This window comes from Tupaia chinensis, unplaced genomic scaffold, assembly GCF_000334495.1.
Source record: "Tupaia chinensis unplaced genomic scaffold, TupChi_1.0 Scaffold138921_1, whole genome shotgun sequence".
NCBI lineage: Eukaryota > Metazoa > Chordata > Mammalia > Scandentia > Tupaiidae > Tupaia > Tupaia belangeri.
The window spans coordinates 1,687,774-1,709,858 of NW_006198812.1; positions in this window are offsets into that span (position 1 = coordinate 1,687,774).

Genomic DNA, 22,085 nt, shown 5'->3' on the forward strand with positions numbered 1-22,085 from the left:
ATTGGTTCACAAAATATTTGAATTAATCTAAATACTTTCAATAGTAAGCTCAGCTGATATATACCTATCTGTGAATAAAAGTTGACGTTAGGCATGAAACTCTGTGGGTAGAATGAATGTATTATAAAATAACGCACGATCGGTAATCTCTTAATAATAGTCTCTCCAGGTAGACTGAAAGTTTTTTAAGGATGACTTCATAGCTTTAATACATATTTCATGTGGTCTAAAAATTCAAATCCACACATACCAAGAGCTCACTAAAGAATAGATGCTTTTCATTTTTGAGTGTATTTTTTTAACTAATCCTGTTATCATTAGTATTTCTATTGTACAGAAAGGAGAACTGAGGCTCAAATGTTTTGCAAAAGGCACAAAATACATAAGGAATAGATTCAGAATTTAAACCCACTTCTAATTCCAAAGGTACTTTTCACTACACTGCCAGCCTTTTCCTTTCTCTTACTACAGACTCCTTCGCAGTCCTAGTCAGGTAGAAAGAGGACAGTGGTGCTTGTCGACTAATGGGTATCTAGAATAAACTTTGAGAGCAATCCATTGAATAAAGGGAGTTCTCTGCTCCATGGGTCATTCCTACTGCCATCGCCACAGCGCAGTCCAGAGGCATCAGGCTTTTTAAAAATTCACATATGTCCGTGCTGTAGTCTGTGAGTCAGCTGTGACCACCACATCCTTGGATTTTTCTTGCGGGAGCCAGTTCACTAACCACGAAGGAAAATAGTTAATTTTTTTCTACCAGAACCAGACATTAACCCGCAGGATCCTTTTTGAGCATAGCTTTCCCTGTGAAGAGGCATCCTGCAAGCCTCGGGTGTTTGGGAGGATATAAACTGATCGGCCATGTATTACAAAATGATTGAGCACTCACAGTGCCAGCCTAATTGCAGGTTAAGGTTATTTCTCTCTTCCCTGTGGCTTAAAGGGTCAGTACTGAGCAGTGACTTAGAGGCAGCAGGGGAAGGGGCACTAAGGGAGACTGATGACCATGGAAGCCAAGGGTCTCCACTGGGGTTCCCACGTGGGCATACCATCAACTTTCTAACCGAACTATGTGGTTAAATTAATCACTGTGACAGGTTCCCACTGGCAGACCTAATTGGACTGTTATTCAGCAGAACCGCTTAACTGCCTATGTCATGAGCATCCCTATGGTTCCTAAGTACCACGTTTTCCAAACGTAGATGTGTCCATGGAGTTCTGCATGCCTGACAGTTGGACATCCACTGCAATGTATGTTGTATGTGTGGTTCTGAACAATAAATTTAGCACATACCTGTTTCTCCCCTCTCATAAATAATATCGCATATTCATAAGTTTGAATAAAAAATGGTTAACTCAAAAAGACTTAAGAGGATTTTAAAAAATTTCACCTCAGCAATTGAATTCAGTCAATATTAAATGCCTATGGTATGTGCCAGGCACAGGTCTAACTATACATTCTAAAGATAAAGGTTTGCAAAAGACCACTGTGGGTTCTCCACTCACCTCCTTACCAAGGTGTACTTTCTCCTTTTGTTTTCCCCTAGGAGAGAAACCCTTTCCCTAAGACAGGCTCTACTGGGGAGGCAGTATTACATAGCAGTTTAGCCCACCCATCTTAGAATCAAAGCAGATGTAAATTTAAAATGTGACTCCCTCATTTATAAGGTCTGCGATCTAGTCAAGTGTCTTAAGCCCTCTGAGTTTTATCCTTTTCATATATAAAATAAAGATTATGATACTAATTAGAAAACAGCTCAAAGGGTACAAATGGAGATTATGAAAGAGCGTGCAATTGAAATGCTTAGCCCAGTGTCTAGCATATGTAATAGATATTTAATATATTTTAGCAATTATTAAACTCAAATAATTCTTTCCTGCCTGCTTTGGCACAATAGAGACGTTTGTGCAAATCCCCTTTCTGAGGCTATCTGCTGCCTTTGTGTTATAAAGCACAGTCTTCTTTCTAGAACACTCCCTACTGTGCAGGCTGTGAACCATGTATGGGTAATGATTACAGAAAATAGGTGTAAATTGTTCAATATTTATGCGATTTAACTAACAGCCTCCTCTTCTGAAACACATTAGTTCTCGCACAGTTGGAAGCAAAAATAATTGATGGGGGTGAAGAATCAAATGATTCTCTCTTTTCATACTTAATTAAATATTAAAGACAAAGCATGACTGATGGCAAGGGATGACTGCTTGCGGCCTGAGTTTCTGCTGTTAAAAAAGTAATAATAAAAAAGAAATGAATAGTTTGAAAAGCGGTGCTGATTAGGAAGTTGAATCTGCATTTTCAGCACTTGCAAACATTGAGATCTCAGTGTTTTCTTGGGTGGAGACATGCTTCTTTCATTTTACATTTTAACTTTCTGAATAAACAATAAGTTTGAAATTACTACAGTTTCTTTTCAATAGCCTTTTGAAGCACAATTGACACACAGTAAACTGCACATACATAAACTGAACAATTTAATTAGTTTGTACATCCGTACACACCCTTGCAACTCTCATCACACTCAAGATTATGAACAGATAACATCAGAAAGTAGTTTCTCCTCTCTATTATTAATGCTGCCCTCTCCTTCCTATCCCTCTTCTTTAGATATCCAGACTTACTTTCTGACAGATTAAATTGTTTAGATTTTTTTCCATAAGTGGAATCATAAATTATAGACATGTCTATCTTTTAAAATTTCAACAATTATCATAATTATCCATGTTATGTGCATTAATAATTCATCCTTCTTGTTGTTATATAGAATCCCTTTGTATAAATATATCACAATATGTCTATTAGAATTCACCTATTCATAGATATTTAGGGTGTTTAACTAGTCTATTACAAGTGAAGCTTCTTTGAACATTCATATACAGTTAGGCTTTTCTTTTTTTCTTTTTTTTTTTTTAACGTGAAATTACTGAACATCTTTACAGCATACGAAATGGATTTTCCCAGCAGGGATACATTGAATTTAAATCCAGTTAAAGATATTATCTTAGACATTATCATAACCAGGTAACTTTCCATTTTTGTGTAGTTAAATGATTTTGCTGCTGTTGCTTTTTCCCCCTTGATTCCCTCCCTCTCACCTCCTATCACCGCATCATTTACCCTCTTCCCACATTGTCTCTGCTATCTACAGTTGCTCTTCATGCTTTTATACCTTTCAGTCTTTCAGATTCTGTCATAGAGTGCAGACATTTGGTATATATAAAGTGGGGACATACAATATAATGTTTCTCTTTCATAGTCTGACTTGTTTCACTCAGCACTAAATCTTTCATATTCGTTCACTTTCCATCAAATGCCAGGGCCTTATTGTTTTTTTGTTTTGTTTTGTTTTGTTTTGTTTTTATGGCTGAATAGTATTCCATACTGTATATGTGCCCATACATTTTCAATCCATTCATTTGTTCTGGGACTTTTGGGTTAGTTCCATGTTTTAAAAATTATGAGTAATGCTGCAATAAAAATAGATGTGCAACTACTTTTCCAAACTGAGTGTATTTTTATCATTTGGATAAATACCCAGAAGTGGAATTATTGGATTGTATGGTAATTCTATTTGTAGGTTTTTGACAAATCTTCATATTGTTCTCCACATTGATTGTACTAATATATTCCCACCAACAGTATAGGAGAGTTCCCTTTTCACCACAGTTTTGCCAACACTTACTATTCTTTATTTTTCCATATTAGCAGTTTTGACTGGAGTTAGGTGATATCTTATTGTGGTTCTGATTTGTATCTCCCTTAATAAGAGATGTTGAGCATTTTTACATATAGTTTTTACCTGTTCATATGTCATCATTGGAGAATTGTCCATTCAACTCATTTGCCCATTTTTTAATTGTTTATTTTTCAGGTAAGCTGCTTAAGTTCCCTGAATGTTCTAGTTATCAGTCCCTTATCTGAGACATAGCTTGCAAATGTGTTCTCCCATTCCAAGGGTTGTCTCTTCACTGTAATTATTGTTTCTTTTTCTGTGCAGAAGCTTTTGTACCTCATGTAATCCCACTTGTCTATTTTTGAGGTTATTGTCTGTGTTTTGGGAGTTTTATATAAGACTTTGCCAATTTCGATGTCTCTGATAGGTTCCCCTGTGTTTTCCACCAGTAGTTTTATACTTCAAGGTTTTATGTTTAGATCTTTGATCCATATTGAGTTGATTTTTGTTAATTGTTAGAGTTAAGAGTCCAGTTTCATTCTTCTGCAGGTGGATATCCAGTTTTTCCAGCACCTTTTGCTGAAGAGATTGTCTTTTTTCCCATGGGATTAGCTTGTGTCCTTTGTTTAAAAATCAGTTGGCTTTATGTTTGGGAGTTTAGTTCTGGGTTCTCTCTTCTGTTTCATTGGTCTATATGCATGTGCTTGTGCCAGTACCATGCACTTCGACTATCATTGCTTTGTAATATATTTTGGGATCAGGGAGCGAGATGCCACCTACTTCCTTCTTTTTGTACAGTATTGCTTTGGTGATATGGGCCTTTTATGACTCCAGACAAATTTTATGTTTATCTTTTGTAATTCATGTACAATTCTTAAAATTCTTTTGGGTAAATTCTCAGAGTGAAATGGCTAGACCATGAAGAAAGTAACAATTTTTTTCCAAATTTAATTATTTCACATTTATGCCAGTTCTAGTTTTCTCACATCCTCACCAAAATTTGCATGATCGGTCTTGTGGTTTCCATTTGTATGTCCCTATGGCTAATGATGTCAAACATCTTTTGGGATATTTATTAGCCCTACCTTCCTTGATGAAATGTCTGGTCATGTATTTTACCTATGATATTATTTAGTTTATTTTCTTGCCCTTTCTGTTTTCATTTTTGTCTTTGAAATGTTAAAGTCCTTTATTTTGGGTGTAAAGTCCTTTATTTTGATAAAGTCCGGTATCAAAAATGTGAATTCCAAGTACAGTAGTCACTTATTATCGATGGTTTTGCTTTTTTGTGGTTTCAGTTACCCATGGTCTTAATACAGGAGAGTACAGTACAGTAAAATCTATTGACAGAGAGTGAGATCATATTCACACAATGTTTGCTTTAGCATATTTTTAAAATTGTTCTATAATATGTTATTGTTTTTGTTGTCAATCTCTTAATACCTAACTTATAAATTAAACTTTATTATCAGTATGTATTTATATGTAGAGAAAAAAACCATATATGTAAATATGTTTTGACTTAAAATGAGTTATTTCCAGATAAAACCATCATAATTTGAAAATGCACTAAGTATTACCTAACCTACCGAACATCACAGCTTAGCCTACTCAACTTACTGTCAAATGCATATCCCTCTTGCACCATCATAAAATTGAAAAATTGTAAATTGAACCATTGTAAGTCAAGAGCCATCTGTATAGGGTTCAGTGCTATCTGTGATTTCAACATCTCTTGTAGGTCTTAAAATGGATACTCCACTGTGGATTTTCATTCTCTTAAAAGTGTTTTCCATTTAATAAAAGTTATTTGTCTTAGTGAAGTCCAATTTATCCTTTTTAAAAAAATGTATTATGCTTTTGTTGAATCTAAAAAATTGAGGTCACAGATTTTTTTCCTATGTTTTTGTTTAGAAATTCTATGCCATACTTTAAAATTTTACACTTAGATATGCTACATTTTGAGGTAATTTGAGTGAGAGATATATTAAGGTTTTATTTTTCATGTGTCTTATGTCTAATTGTTGCAGCATAATTTATTGAAAAGAAGATCCTTAGTTCTTTCAATTAAGATAATCCTTAATTGAATTGTTTTTGCCCCTTTGTCAGTTAGTGATAAATTGATATTTCTGTGACTCTGTTTCTGGGATCTTTATTCTTTCCCATTGGTGAATATTTGTAACTTTTCACTAACATCACATTCTCTTGAATACTGCAAAGTCTTTGTATTAAGTCTTGAAATTGGACATGTATGACAAGCTCAGTTGAATAAGTCAGTCCCCTTGTTCATTTTCTATTTTTTTTTCAAAATTGTATTGGTTGTTCTAGATTCTCTGCATTTCCACATCAATTTTAGAATTAGTTTGTTGACACTTACCAAAATGCTTGCAGAGATTTTAATCAGGATTGTACTTAATATATTATTGAGTTGGGAAAGATTTGTATCTTAAATACTGATCTTTCTAAACTGTGAATATAGTATATACCTTCACATTTTTGGAAAATTTTTAATTCTTTCAATAGTGTTTTATGATACTCAGCCTACAAGTTATGTATATGTTTTGTTAGAGTTATCACTATGTACTTTGTTTTATTTGGTGCTTTTATTTAATATTTATCTTCTTTAAACATATTTAGAATTTATTCCAATGTTTCATTGACATTATAGATGAATATATGATGGGCCTTGTACATTGATCTTGTATTCTATGTTCTTGCTAAATTTACTTATTAGTTACAGAAGCTTTCCCTATAGATACTTTCAGATTTTGTAATAAGAAAATTACATTGTCTGTAAATAAAGAGACTTACTTTTTTTCATCCTAATCTGTATGTCTTTTGTTTTTTTTCTTGACTTGTTGCCTAGGATAGGACTTCTAGTATGGTATGGTATTGAAGATGATTAGTGAGAACAAACATCTTTGCCTTTTTCTAATTTTATGGGAAAAACATTTAGTATGATCTTATATGTAGGCTTTTCACTATTTTTTTAGAATAAGGAGATACACTTGTATACTTATTTTGCTTAGAGGTGTTATCAAGAAAGAATACTGAATCTTAAAAAATGCTTTTGCTGCATCTACTGATATGATTATATGTTAACACATTTACTATGATAATATAGCAAATTACTTTGGTTGGATTTAGAATATTAATCCAGTCTTACTGGATTAAAATTTACTGTTTTTTGTTTGTTTGTTCTATTTTTTGGGAGAGGTTTTCGCTATAGGGTGTGTGCACTCGCCAGACAGACAGAGAGAGACAGAGAGACAGAAAGCGAGAAATTACCCCCCAGGGGGGATGGTCACGCCACAATCCCTTCTCCTCCATCCTCCTGTCGGGATCTTGGGCACGCACGCACACGTGCCCGGCATGAGTTTTAAGCCACCCGGTCCGGAACACGAACCACGGTCGACTACGTGGGAGTCCAGCGACATAGCCATTACGCTAACTGCTGGTTCCCCAAATTTACTGTTTTTAACCCCTCTTGTTATGATGCAGTATACTTTTTTCCAATTTTTATTTTTTACTTTTTTATTATTTTATAAATTCAATCACTGTGTATCACAACAGCTTGTAAAATAAATTGCCCAACATAAATACACTTCACACCACTTCAGTTGAAGATATCATACGTTATCATCAATGAACAATCCTCTATTTCTGTGTCCCGTAAATTTCTTGCCTCTTTTATTTTTCTTCTTGATCTTTTTTCTCTCATTCTCCCCTATCTCCCACCCTCTTCTGATGCTGTCTCCAGTATTCCTAACCATTTCCCATGTTTTTATATATTCTTATCTTTCAGTTTCTGCCACAGAGTGTGGACAGTGGTATATATCAAGTGGAGACATACTTACTGATATATATGCTCTGCTAATATTTTGTTAAGAATTATTGTCTGTGCTCATGAGAGAGATTGGTTAATGGTGATATTTTCTTGAAATATTTCTAGCTTTAATATTGGGATAATACTGGCCAAATAAAATGAGCTAGGAAGTTGTTCCCTTTCTTCTATTTTTCTGAAACACATTTGTAGAATTGAAATTATATCTTGCTTAAGTGTTTAAAAAAATTGTCAGCATACCAACTGTACCTGTAATTTTCACTTTTGAAGGGTGTATAAATATAGTCAGTTTTAAAATCTGTACATCATTGTATAGATTTTTTTCTCATGTGACTTTGATAGAACTAGTCTGCTATCTAAATTGTTGAATTTATACATTGAGAGTTATCTGTAATACGACCTTATCTTTTCAGTTTTGTGGGATCAATCGTTATATCCCCCATTTCATTCCTGATACTAGTGGTTTTTTTTTTTTCTTTGTTATCCTGATAGGGGTTTATTTATTAAGTTTTCAGAGACAGCTTTTGGTTTCTTTAGCTTTATATATTGTTTACTGATTATTATTGAATATTTTATTGATATATTTTCTATTCTTTATTATTGTCTTCCTTCTACTTGCTTTACATTTAACTTTGTCTTCTATAATTTCTCAAAGCATGAGGTTAGGTTACTGATTTAGCCTCTATTCCTTTTCTAATATAATGGTATCATGGTATTTTTTAATGGTATGAATTTCCCTCTAAGCATTGTCATCACTGCACCATGAAAATTTTGTTAAGTTGTGTGTTTATTTTTATTTGGTTAAAAATATTTTATTGTGATTTCTGGCTTACATATAAGCATTTTTACTTCCTTGAGGGGTACAGTATGGTTTTTCAAAACATGGATGAAGTGTGTGATAATCAAAATCAGGATAGAGACATACTCATCTTTAGCATTGAACATTACATTATGTTTTTCTTATTCAAAAATATTAATCATTTTATTAGTTTCTTTTTGAAGTATGTATTGAATTTTCAATAATAGTTTTACTCTGCTGTGGTACAGTTTCATCATCCATTTCCCTTGTGTACATGCATTTTTGTGTCTGTTTTAAAATCTGTACATCAGTATATAGATTATTTATCTATTAGTTATTGTTTATCTAGTAATTATCATTTTCTTCTGTCCTCTTTCCCCACCATACAGATTCTGGTCCCTACCATTACTATCTACTCTTATGCCATTGAGTTCCTCAGTTTCCAATTCAGTATGGACATTAAGTATATGCTAAGTGGGAGCATGCAGTATTTTTCTTTCATAGCCTGCCTTATTTTGCGTAGCCTTATATTAAGTATATGCTAAGTGGGAGCATGCAGTATTTTTCTTTCATAGCCTGCCTTATTTTGCGTAGCCTTATATATTCTGGGTTGTTCCACACTGTATCAAATAACAAGATATCATTGTTCTTTATGACTGAGTAGTAGTTCATTATGTGTGTTTTCATGCTATATATTTGTATATATACTATACTTTCTTAATCCATGTATATATGCTATACTTTCTTAATCCATTTATCAGTTTTAAGCACTTAGAATGTGTGTCTTCACTCTTGTGAATAATACTACAATAAACATGAATGTATAAATGTCTCTGACAGAGTAATTTTCTGCTCTTTAGGAAAATACTGGGGACTGAAATTATTGGGTCATATGGTAGTTCTATTTTTTTATCTTGAGTCTTCTACAGTGACTGCACTAATCTGCATTTCTACCAGCAGTGCATGAGGATACCTTTATCTTACTGTCTGACCAACACTTGTCTTTTTTTTTTTTTTTTTTAAATCATAGTCATTCTGACTGGCTTAGGTAATAACTCATTGTGGTTTTAATTTGCATTTCTCTTATGATAAGAAATACTGAACATTTTTTATATGGTTTTTGCCATTTGTTTGTCTTTTGAACATTGGTCAGATCAATTGCTTCTATTATAATTGGATTATTTGGATTTTTGTTTTTGATTTTTGTTTTTGAAAGGTGAACTGTTTGAATATATTTTGGATATCAGTCCTTAATCTGAAATATAGTTTGCAAATGTTTTCTCTCATTTCATGGGTTGTCTCTTAATTCTGTATTTCCTTTGCTGTGCAGAAACTTTTTAGCTTAATATAATTCTACCTATCTATTTTTGGTGTTTTTACCCATGCTTTAGGTGTCTTATTTAAGAAATATGTTCATACTCCAATACCTTTAAGTATTTTGTTTTTGTTTTTGTTTTCTTCCCATAAGCTTATCGTTTGGGCTTTATATTTAAATCTTTAATTCATTTTGGTTTAATTTTTGTAAATGGTGAGAAATGGGGATCTGGCTACATTTGTCTGCAAATGGATATCCAATTTTCCCAGCACCATTTATTGAAAAGATAATCTCTTCTCCCCTGAATTTACTTGTGGCCTTTGTTCAAAATTAGTTGCTTGTATGATATTGGGTTTATTTCTATGTTATCTATTCTGTTACATTGGTCTATATGTCTCTTTTTGTGCCAGTACCATGCTGTTTTGGTTATTATGGCTTTTTAATACATTTTGAAGTCAGGTAGTGAAATTCCTTTAACATGATTCTTTTTCCACAGTATTGCTTTCATGATGCATGGGACCTTGTTTGATAACAAACAAAAATTATTAGTTTTTTTTTCTATGAAAAATGTAACTGGTACTCAGATAGATTGCATTAAATTTGTAGATGACTTTGACAAATTGACATTTTAATTATTACATTGATTGTTTTGATCTTTGAACAAAGGATGTTTTCCCATGGTGAGTATCTTTTTAAATTCCTGCCTTCATTTTTTATAATAATTTTATAGTATAGATCTTTCACTCTTTGGTTAGATTTTTTTTCTAGTTTTACTATTTATGCTTGTTGTAAATAAGTTTACTTTCTTCGTATTGATTGTAGTCTGTTCATCATTGTACAAAAACACTATGTATTTTTGTATGTTGGTAATGTATCTGGTGATTTCACTAAATTTGTTTATCATATCTAAGAGTTTTGTGGCAAGTGCTCTAAGTTTTTCTATGTATATTATTATGTCACCCACAAGTAGGGACAATTTAACTTCTTTCTTTCCAGTTTGCATGCCTTTTGTTCTCTCATCTGATTATATTGACAAGGACTTCTAGAACTATGTTGAATAGGAGAGAAGAAAGTGGGCATCCTTGGTTTTTATTCCAGTTTGAAGCAAACATGTTTTCAACTTTTCCCCATTCAGTATTATGTTACCTGTGGGACTGTCATACATGCTCTTTATTGTGTTAAGAAATACACATATTATGAAGCAATATTGTATGTTATCAAGTGATTTTTTTGCATCAGTTCATATGATCATGTGAGTTTTGCCTGTCATTTTTTTAATATGATGTATTCCATTTATTATTTCAAGTATGCTGCACCATTCTTGCATCCCTAGGATAAATCCTACCTAATTATGGTGTATAATCTTTTAAATGCATTATTGATTTGATTTACTAGTATTTTGAGGATTTTTGCATGTATGTTCATCAAGGATATTGGTCTGTAATTTTCATTTTTGCTGTATCTTTACATGCTTTTTATATCAAGATGATGGTGGCTTTATAAAATGAAGTTGGGTGGATTCCCACCATTTGGATCTTGGAAAATAAAGAAAATTGATGGTAATTCCTTTTTAAAGGATTTGTAGGAGTTAAACACAAATACATCTAGAGATTGAATTTTCTTTGTTTTGTTTGGGCAATATTTAAATATCATTTTAATTTTGTTAGTTGTTACAGGTCTATTCAGGCTTTCTGTTTCCTGGTTCAATATAGGAATAGTTCATATGTCCAGAAATTTGTTCATCTTGCCTTCATTTTCCAGCTTATAGGTATATAGGTGCTCACAGTATTTCCTAAGGTTCTTTTGTATTTCTGTGATTTGTTTGGTTTGTTGATTTTGTTTATCTTCACCATTTACTTTTGTTGATTTTCTTAATATTCTTCTTTTGATCTCTTATTCATTTCTACTCAGATCTTTATTATTTATTTTTTCATATTACTTTTGAATTTCATTTGTTTTTACATTTCCTTTAGATATATTGGTAAGCTGTTTATTTGCCATCTTTCTGGGTTTTTTTTCTTGTGAGCATAAATTGCCATACACTTCACTTTTAATACTGTTTTTGTTGTATTTCTGAGATTTTGTAGTGTCAACTTCATTTTTTTGAGAAACTGTTAAATTTAATTTTTCCACAAGGTGTGTACACTCACCAGAGAGAGAGAGAGAGATGATGAGAAACAAAGACTTACAGACAAAGAAAGGAAAGGGAAAGGGAGAAAATACCCTCCATGGAGAATGGTCATGCTACAATCCCTTCTTTTCCATTTCTATCGTCTTTCATGATTTGGGGCATACATACACCTAGAGTGTTTTTCAAGCCAGTGGTTCCAGAACCCCAACTGCATAGTTGGCTATATGGGATACAGCCACATTAACTACCAGGCCATGGGCTGGTTCCGGATTTTTAAGTTATGTTCTTAATTTCTTTGGTAGTTTCAAAATTAAGAGTATCTTGTTTAGTTTCCATGTATCTCTGTGTTTTCTAAAGTTGGTTTGGTTTATGAAATAATTTAAATCCTGTGTTTAAATCTCTTTAACTTTTCTCTAGAATTCCTATACAATGGTGACAATAGTTAGTTGAAATTTTCAGTAGTTTTTGATAGTCTATTTCTCTCTGTAGGTCTAGCAGTCTGTTTTGTGTATTTGTATGCCTAATGTTGGGTGTGTAAATGTTTATAGTTACTATATATTCTTGTTGAATTGATTCATTTGTTATTATAAAGTAACATTTTTATCTCTTTTAATAGATTTTTTTAAGTGTATTTTGCCTGCTATTAGGACAAAACCTGCTTTTTTGGTGTGTTTTTATATGCTTGGAATAACTTTTTCAACCTTTGAATCTGTGTGAATTTTTACCTCTGAGTTATTTTTACTATAATTAGCATGTAGACAGCTGCTGTGTTTTTATCCATTCTTCCAGTCTACACCTTCTGAGTAGAGAGTCCCTTTGTTTTACAAAGTGTATACTGATGTATGTGTGGGTTTGGGTGCTGAGGTCACAGCCCTAATGCTCAGCCTACTCAGGGCAGCACTGCAGCTTCAGTTGTAGTCCTAGTTAAGATTTCAGTGGATTCTCAAGGATATGAAGTCTTGCAGGCTTTTTGTTCTTAGTGCAAGTTTCAGCAGTTGCTCTCTTCTCAAAATGGCAATGCTCTGTATCTGCTGGGGTCCTGAGATTTGGAATTAACTATAATTTCTTTGAAATTATGCAGCTTTGTGGCTTTCAGGAATGTCTTTTCACTATGCCTGGAACAGTGCAAAGTTTTGGACTCCAACAGCTAGGAATACTATCCACAGTGGTACCAGAAGCTTCTGAGGCTCTCACTCGTCCTTCCCCAGCAAAGATCAGTTTCCATTGATTTCAGCCTGCCAATCTCAGTCAGCTGAGTGCTTCAGTTCCTTTTCTATGCTGCTTCTCTCAACTTTCCACATTTCAGAAAACTTTAGTTCCTTCCATGATGATTTTAAGTGTTCTTCCACAGATATTTCAGTCAAAACATGTCTGAGTAATTATTTTATACCTTTATTGGAGAAGAAATGAGTGGTGGGTGCTCTGTAACAGCCATCTTGATCTTCCCTTCTAGTCTAAAAATATTTGTGTTTAATCTTGACATTTTTCTTGTTGTTTTAAACCATGAGTTATTTTAGAAATGTGTTTTTCAAAATATTTGGGGACTTTCCAGATATCTTTTTATTATTAATTTCTCGTTTAGTCTGACTAGGAAATATGTATTCTGCTCTTATTGTAGTCAGCTTTCTGTTAATGTTGATTAGGTTTACTTGAGTTAATTTTGCCTTCTCCCCCTTTTTTAAACCCTAGTTTTTGTTTTGTTTTTTTGCCTTAGGGTGTGTGGGCTCTCCAGAGAGACAGAGAAAAGTGAAAAATCACCTTCCCCAGGGGGAAAGGTCACACACAATCTCTTCTTTCCATTCTCCTCTTGAAATTGTGGGCACACATGCACACACACATTGTGTAATTTGCAAGCCACCAGGTCCAGAGCACAAAGTGCAGTCGGCCATATGGGAGCTTAACCACCGCTCCACCTACTGGCCCCAATCTGGTCTTCTTTAGCCTTATAGTGCTCTTTATACTTACACTATCAGTTACTAAGATAGGATCTATATGTGTAATTGTGGATTTTCCTATTTTCCTTTGATTTCTATCAGTTTTTGCTTCATTTCTTTTGAAGTTCTGTTGTTTTATGAATATACATTTATGTAATACACACATCTATATATGATCCACATTACTTTTGATAACATTTTTTTCTTCAATTTAGTATGTCTCATGTTATTATAGCCACACTGACTTTCATTTTTATATTGTTGGCATAGTGTATTTTCCAACTCTGCGCTTTTCACCTGTTGTATAGACAGAATGTAATGGACCTTGTGTTTTTTTCCAATATAACTTTCTCTGTATTTTAATTCATCAGTTTAGAACAATTTAAATTTAACCTAATAACTTGTTTAATGGAATTACACCATGTTGTTAATTTTTCTGTTTCTTTCATCTGATTTTTATATTTTTTCCTGTTCGTTTTCAAATAAATCATATTCCATTGTATCTTCACCATTGGCTTTTTATTATTTTTACATCTTTTGGTTTTGTAAGACTAGGTCTCACTATATGACAGTCTTGTTGCTTCAGCCTCCTGCAACATGAAGATTACAGTTTTAGGCAGTAGTACCTGGCCTTTATAGATTAGTCTGGAAATAGAACCTGGGCTTCTCATGTGGGCCAGTCGTCCAAGACTAGTGGCTTTTTAGCATGTACCACTGTGGCTGGACCTATTTACACTTCTTTTGAAAAATAATTTTGGTAGTTGTTATATGGCATAATGTAAGTATTTAACAGCAAAACTTGCCTTTAAACAATAGTCCTCATCTATACTTTATATATAGTTTAAGAACCTACATAAATGTACTTTTAATTCATTTATACTGTTTTGACATTCTGTTTATATTTTTTATTTTGCATATGCTATATAAATCTATAATGTTATGCTTGTTTTAAATAGCTGATTATCTTTTAAAACACTTGAAAATAAGAAAATAACATGTTTTAGTATTTACCTTCATTTTAACCAGCATTAAAACTTTTGATTTTGAAGATTCACATTCCTGGTCAATAGAGTTTTTCTTCTTGCTAAAAAATTTTTACTAAAATCCTAAAGCACAAGCCTCAAGGGTATCCATTCTTTCCTCTTAATGTTTTTATTTTCTGAAACTACGTTTACTTTGCAATCCTTTTCAAAGATATTTTCACTGGACATAGAATTATTTGTTTAGGTGCAAGATGTTAGTGTGACAGTGAAACATGATGCTCTGAGAGACAACTCCACGTGGGAAGGTCCCCAGTTCATGCTTGCAGATCTCCCTGAATATACCAGGCATGTGCTTTTCCATGATCTTTGCTGGCTGAGGACGATGGGCGGATTTCAGCATAAAGACCCTTTTGGAGTGTACTCTCTCATGCACGTTCAAGGTCTAATGAAAGAAACAAATGGGTAAGCTTAAAAAACTTCTTTTCTGGGCCAGCTGGTGGCCTGTTGGTTAAGGCACTGAATCCTACTTGGCCAACTGCAGTTCCAGTTTTGGTACAGTGGCCTAAAAAACACACAGGGCTTTCTTTCATTTAAAAAAAAAAATGCTGGACACATGTGTGTGCATGCTCAAAATCTCAAGAGGAGAATGGCCATTCCCTTTGGTGGGTGATTTCTTACTTTAGCTCTTTCTCTGCAGTGAGTGCATGTACCTTATGGAAAACGAAACAAACAAACAAAAAACTTATAGTTTTAATTGAGTACTTTGAGGAAATCACTCCTTTGTCTTATGGTTTGCATACTTTGCAACAGCAAGTCTGCAGTAATCCTTATTTTTGGGTTTTTTATTTTATTTATTTATTTATTGGTAATTTATATCTTTATTTAACTTCTTTAGAGGTTTTTGGCTTCAAGTGCATGTGCTTGCCAGAGAGAGAGACAGATAGTGAGAAGGAAAGTGATCCCCTAGGGGAAAGAAAATGATCCCCTAGGGGAACGACCACACTTCAATCCCTTCTCCTTATTATCCTCCCAGGATCTTGGGCATACAGGCACAAGCACCCAGCATGAGTTTTAAGCCACCAGATCTGCAACTTGAACCATGACCAACCGTGTGGGAATCCAGCTATATAACCATTAAGTCATCTGCTGGCCCCAAGGCATGTCTTTTTAGTTTCTTTGTCTTGACATATTTTTCTTTGATTTTGGTTTCAGCCATTCTAACATATGTGTAAGTGTTTCTCTAGGGGTTAATTGTTTTTGGTCTTCTGTGAGCTCCTCGGATCTGTGGTTTTGTGTATTTCATTGCTATTTGAAAATTCTTTGAGATTATTGCTTCAGTAGTATTGTTCTTTTCTTCCTAGGATTTTAATTACATGTGTTATATTCTCCTAAATCTCTTGTTTGAGGGCTTTTTTTTTTTTTTTCAGTTTAAAAGTGGAATTAGTGACCTTTCTTTTAAAAAGTATACTCTTTGGGGTTTATTAAGTGTTGGATTTGTTTAATGGACTCTCTTTTCCTTTAAGCTCAGAATCAAGCTTTCTTCTGCTTTGTGGGAGGCTCTGTTTGCCAGTTTTCAAATGAGTGGGTGTGCCCATCCAGGTGCCAGTGGCTCAAAACTCATATCACACCTTAGAAATTAACAATTCTCCAGAGAAATTTGAAGAAAGCACTCTTTATAAAGGAGAACTGAGTAGTGAGAAAAGATCCTCTTCTGATGGAGCATCAGAATTTCAGAGCAAGTAGCTCCTTTTTGTTTTTTAAGACTTTTTTCTTTTTGTTTCAGTATGGATAATTTCTATTGATATCATCAAGTTCATAATTTCTTTCCTTGGCAGTGTCAATTCTACTGATGAGCTTTTGGAAGGAACTTTTTATTTCAATTATGAAGGCATAATAATTATCATCATCATAATTATTATCTTTATCATTTCTATTTTACTCTTGATTAATAGTGTTACATTGTATGAAATTCCATTTGGTAATGCATTTTGTACCTTGTTTCCAATAGAGTGCTTAGCTCTGGTAGTTACTTCAAATTCACTATCTATAGTTCTAGTAACAGGTTCATCTCTGAGTTTTTTCTGAAGATTATTTTGTCTCTTGGTAGTGATTCTTCCCACCTCCTTTGCTTTATCTCATTTATAACTGAATGTTGAATATATATAGATAAGGTAAATAACTTCATTTCTTCTGCTAGATTGTTAATCTTGGGGGGGAGGTGAATTGATTTAATCAGGACTTGTTGAGTTTAGAATTAATTAATTAATTAATTAATTTTCTTCTTTCTTTCTTTCTTTCTTTCTTTCTTTCTTTCTTTCTTTCTTTCTTTCTTTCTTTTGAGGTCTTTGCTATAGGGCATGTGTGCTCTCCAGAAAGACCGAAAGTGAAAAATCACCCCCCAAGGGGGGCTGGCCATGCCACAGTCCCTTCTCTTCCATTCTCCTCTTGGGATCTTGGGCATACATGCACACTCACCCAGCATGAGTTTAAGCCACCGGGTCCAGGACTTGAACTGATCAACTACATGGGAGTCCAGTGACACAGCCATTATGCCATCTGCTAGTCCCATAGAATTTATTATTGATATTGTTTCATACAGTGCCTAGCAGCATTTAAACTGTACTCACATTGTTGTGTCCTTAAGGTGGGAGTTTTGGTGAACCGTAGTTTCTCAGTGTTACTGTCCCACTTTCAACTTTTAGCCTAAAGAAGATGAACCATTAAAGGTTTTTGCCACTCTCTTCTGATAGACCATTGCTGCTTATTAATAACTGGTCTAGTCGTGGAGTAAGAGGATTTCCCATTTCTTTTGTCTAGCCTCAGTCAGAGGCAGGTCTTGTTTTCCTGTGTCTCAGGATAGGATTTTCTCATTCATGCTCCCATTTCCTATAGCAGTCAAATGCTGCCTCATATCTTTGGTGTATCTGGTATGAATGAGGATTTTCTGCAATGTTAAGAGAATTCTAGTGATATTGTTACAAGATTATGAGCACAAGAATTCTCACTCCTCACTTCATGGTAGTTTTTTTTCCCCCTTTTTATCTATTTATTGTATTTTCTATTTCAATTTCTTTTATACAATCAATCACATATGTTACCTACCTTGCAAAGTTAATATTCCAACATGTATACATTTCTCACCAATCCAGTTGAGAATACTATACACATTATCTTCGACAGATAATAACCCATTTCTCTGTCCCATAAATGCCTTGCCTCTCTATTTTTATCCTTAATGTCCTTCCTCAGGCTCACCTCCTTCACCCACCCTCTTTCCAACTATATCTGGTATTTATAACCGTTCTCTATGTTTCCATATCCTCTAGTCATTTAGTTTTGGCCATAGAGTGCAGACACTCGGCATATATTAAGTGGAGACATACAGTGTCTCTCCTTCAGAGCCTGGCTTGCTTCACTCAGCAGTAAATTTTCCATGTTCATCAACCTTCTGTCAAAAGCCAGGTTTGTCTTTTTTTTTATTTTCATTTTTTTATGGCTGAGTAGTATTACTTTTCCTCACTTACACCATAAACAGAATTTCCAGTTTCTCCATAGTGGCCTAGGCTTTTTTTGAACATAGGAATGTTCTTAGCTGCTTTATTTATTACAGTCATGAACTGGGAACAACTCAAATGTTTGTGTGTGTGTGTGTATGTGTGTGTGTGTATACACACATCCTCATACAATAGAATAATACACAGCAATCAAAAGGAATGAAGTATTGATTATACATGACAATGTAAATCTCATAATAATCATTGAGTGTAGCTCAACAAAATACATACTGTATGGTTTTGTTTATATAAAATTTTAGAAAATCCAAACAAATCTCTAACAGAAAGCAAATCAATGATAGCTTGGGCCTGGTACCCAGGGTTGGTGGATAGATTACAGAGAGGCATGGAGAGACTTTTGGGAATGGAAGATAAGGCCCCTAGCTTGGTTGCAGTGATGGTTTTATAGGAGTATACATATGGCAAAATGTACCTAATGGAACACATTAAATATGTGCAGTTTACTGTATGTGCTTTCAGCTATATTTCAATAAAAGACTCTTTTTTTTACTTTAATGAGGAAAAATATTAATATGCTTTGTACTTTTCCCATAGTAGCTTCCACTGTCATGTGAAAATCTTTATGACAAGGGGCTGGCAGGTGGCGTGGTGGTTAAGGGTGCTGGACTCCCACATAGCTGACCACAGTTTGGTTCCCAGACCTGACAGCAGCTTGCTTTCTCGCCTTCTCTCTTTCTCTTTCTCTCTCTCTCTCTTGCTCTGTCCTGCTCAGTGAAATAAAGTAGTAATAAAAAAAAATCTTTATGACAAAAGGAGTCTTGGGTCTTATATGTACCCAGTGGACATCACTGTAAAAATTATCTGAGTACTCCTGATCATCTCATGATTTTTCTGTTCTCGAAAGTTTATTTCGTAAGAGAGAAAGAGAAATACAGTGTTCTCAACAATGTTTCAATGTCATGATTCATCCCTGCCTTCAGGCAGCCCAAGATCATGGATGGCATTTGGTGGCATACTCAGAAAGGTCTCTAGTCTTAAACCAAGAACCTTACCATGAAGGATTACCTCAAAGAGCATTATGCTTTAGTACTGTGCCACTGTTTCGCCACTCCCATTATTTTATTATTACCATTATTATTATTATAATTATTATTATTAAAAGCTACCAGAAGTCCTACACGCTCATGCAAGCTTGCACTCAGTCTTTAGCTGTTCATTAATCTTGTCAGCTAATTCTTCTCACTTCGTTATACGGCACTAAGAATCTCCAGTGCTTTGTCACTCATGTGAGCAGGTCACATCTCTTACTGGGAAAGCCTCCTTTTCCATAAATTTCAGTCTAGTTTGTTGTTCTTCAACATTAGTTCTCTGATGACTTCAAGAAAAGTTATGATTTTGTAATTTAGCCAGATTTGAGGGTAGGGGTAGATGTGGCACTTTTATCATATTCTGCATTCTATGTAGAAATAATGTGGGTTTTTTTGAAATTAGTGGTAGCAAAATGTATTTTTGTGAGTTAGAAATTTCATCAGCTGTAGTAATAAATGGCCTTCAGACATTTCATGAGACATTCAAGAAACTCTGATAAGTGTTTTATATGCACTGTTTTATTAAATACCACCCTTCCCTGCCCCCCACAAAAACCTCTGAGGTAGATAATTATCTCATTATAATTTACAGATAACATTCTTATGGCTTAGATTGTGGAGTAACTTGTCCATTGCTATACTGTAATTTCTGGGTCCTTAGAAAGTCATGATGCATTTTTGCCTAGAAAAATACATTATGGCTTTTCCAATGACCCAGTAGTTTGACCTAGAATTTGCATCTAGATCAGTTTTACTGTCATGTTGTAAAATTCAATAATTGCCTGAAATATCCAAAACTAATAAAGATGTTCATAAGATATTAATTAATTCTGAACATATAGGACACAATTTTTATTAGCCTCTAGGGAAATAAGAATCTAATTTATACATTAACTTTCCATTATTTTTTAGTAAGAGATTTAAAATAGTAGGAGAGGTGAGTTTCAAAACATTAGAAACATGTCTTAACAATGTATTCATTAAATGGAACAGGTTGTAATGGAGAGTTCTTTGACCAAGGAGATAAAGTATATTACTTATTACATTGACTATAATAAGCACCATTGGTACAACAGAATCATACCAAGTCACCAGTATCCCTTTTAATTACCAAATTGCAGAAAGATAAGTGTTCAAGGGATACAGGAGAAAGGGAGGAGGTCTTGGATGTCCTTTTTAACTCCTCAGACCTTCCTTTCTGCCTTGGACAATTGCTCTCTTGCCAGGATAATAGATGAGGTTTCTAAGTTTATGAATAACATCACATATCAGAAAAATTATATCTCTATTTTATACTTCAGAAAGTTATAGAGCTTCTATAACATTCATCATAAAATCAGGACTGATGAATCCACGAATCTCAGATGTCTTTACCTTCAGAAATCCTAAGTTGAGAACATGTTGTTAAGAATGTTCCAGGGCTATGGAGAGCAGATAATATGATGGTTAAAGCACTGGACTCCTCCATTACTAATCATGGTTCAAGTCTTGGACCCAGTGGCTTGAAAATAACACTCAATATGGTGTGCGTGTATATCCAAAATCCTGAGAGAATGGAAGACAAGGGATTATGGCATGGCCATCCACCCCAGGGAACATATTACCATTTTTCTCTTTCTCTTTCTGGCAAGTGCATATGCTCATGGTAAAAACATTTAAAAAGAAAAAAAGAATGTTCCAGGGCCATACTGTGGCATCATGGTAAAATATGACACCCTGCAAAGCTAATCCACCTGAGAAGCTTTGAAACTGGAGGCTTCCCTGAGTATGCTGGGCATACATATGCCCATGATCCAGAGCTGGCTGAGCTGGGGGTCGAACATGAAACCCTATTTGGGGTGCCGTCTCTCTCACTCTCTTTCTCTCTCTCTCTGTCTTTCTCGCTAGGGGAAGAAATAAAAAAAGGATGTTCCATAGGTAATGACGCTATTTCTAGCCCTTATGATTACTCTATTCACCTACATCTCTAGTTATCAAATTTATAATATTAGGACAGGTCATGATTTTTCACTTTACTGCCAAGAATCATCTTTCCAGTAAAAGAAAGAGTGGACAAAGGTGAACCCCTTTAATATCTTCTTCTTTAATGGAGGAAGTGTCTTATTTTTCAAAATGTATTAGCAGTTCCATTGGAATATTGATTCATTTAAGTTAAAAATTAGGTTTAAAAAACTTTAATGTTAAAGAAAGCTAATCTCTGGTTAAAGTTCATAAGAAATGAATTGCCAAGTTGAAGGTAATAGATCTATTCCTGCTTTAGGAACAAGTTTGCTATAAATAAATCATAGGCCTTTGATTAGAAAAAGCATATGTAACTATTTGACAGTTGTTAAATACCACATGTTCCTTTCCCAAAGCAATCTGTGGGTGCAAATGTAGCTGAAGCTGCTACAATTATTTTGGACTACAATCTAGTAGAGCTAAAGCTCATATTACTTCCCTGAAGGCCAATCAGGTTTCTAGTCAATCATTATAGAGAATAGATTTACCTTGGGTCAAAATTTGGATGTAACTTAAGAACACACATTATACAATGACTCTATACATCTTCAGGGGCAGTCTGGCAAGGGACCTAACTAGTAAGCCTGGTTAATTGTAATAGCTCAGGATTCCTCAGGCTATAATGCAATTAAGTATTCTTTCCTGACTTTGAAATGCCAGATCATTTGATTTTTGTTTCATCTGTGGTCCCCTCACAGAGATGAGATGGACACCCAACCCAAATTTAGTTCAGATGTTGACATTGATGATAGCACAATATACCAAGAGAGTATGAAAAAGTTTGTTACTTGCATAATGAAG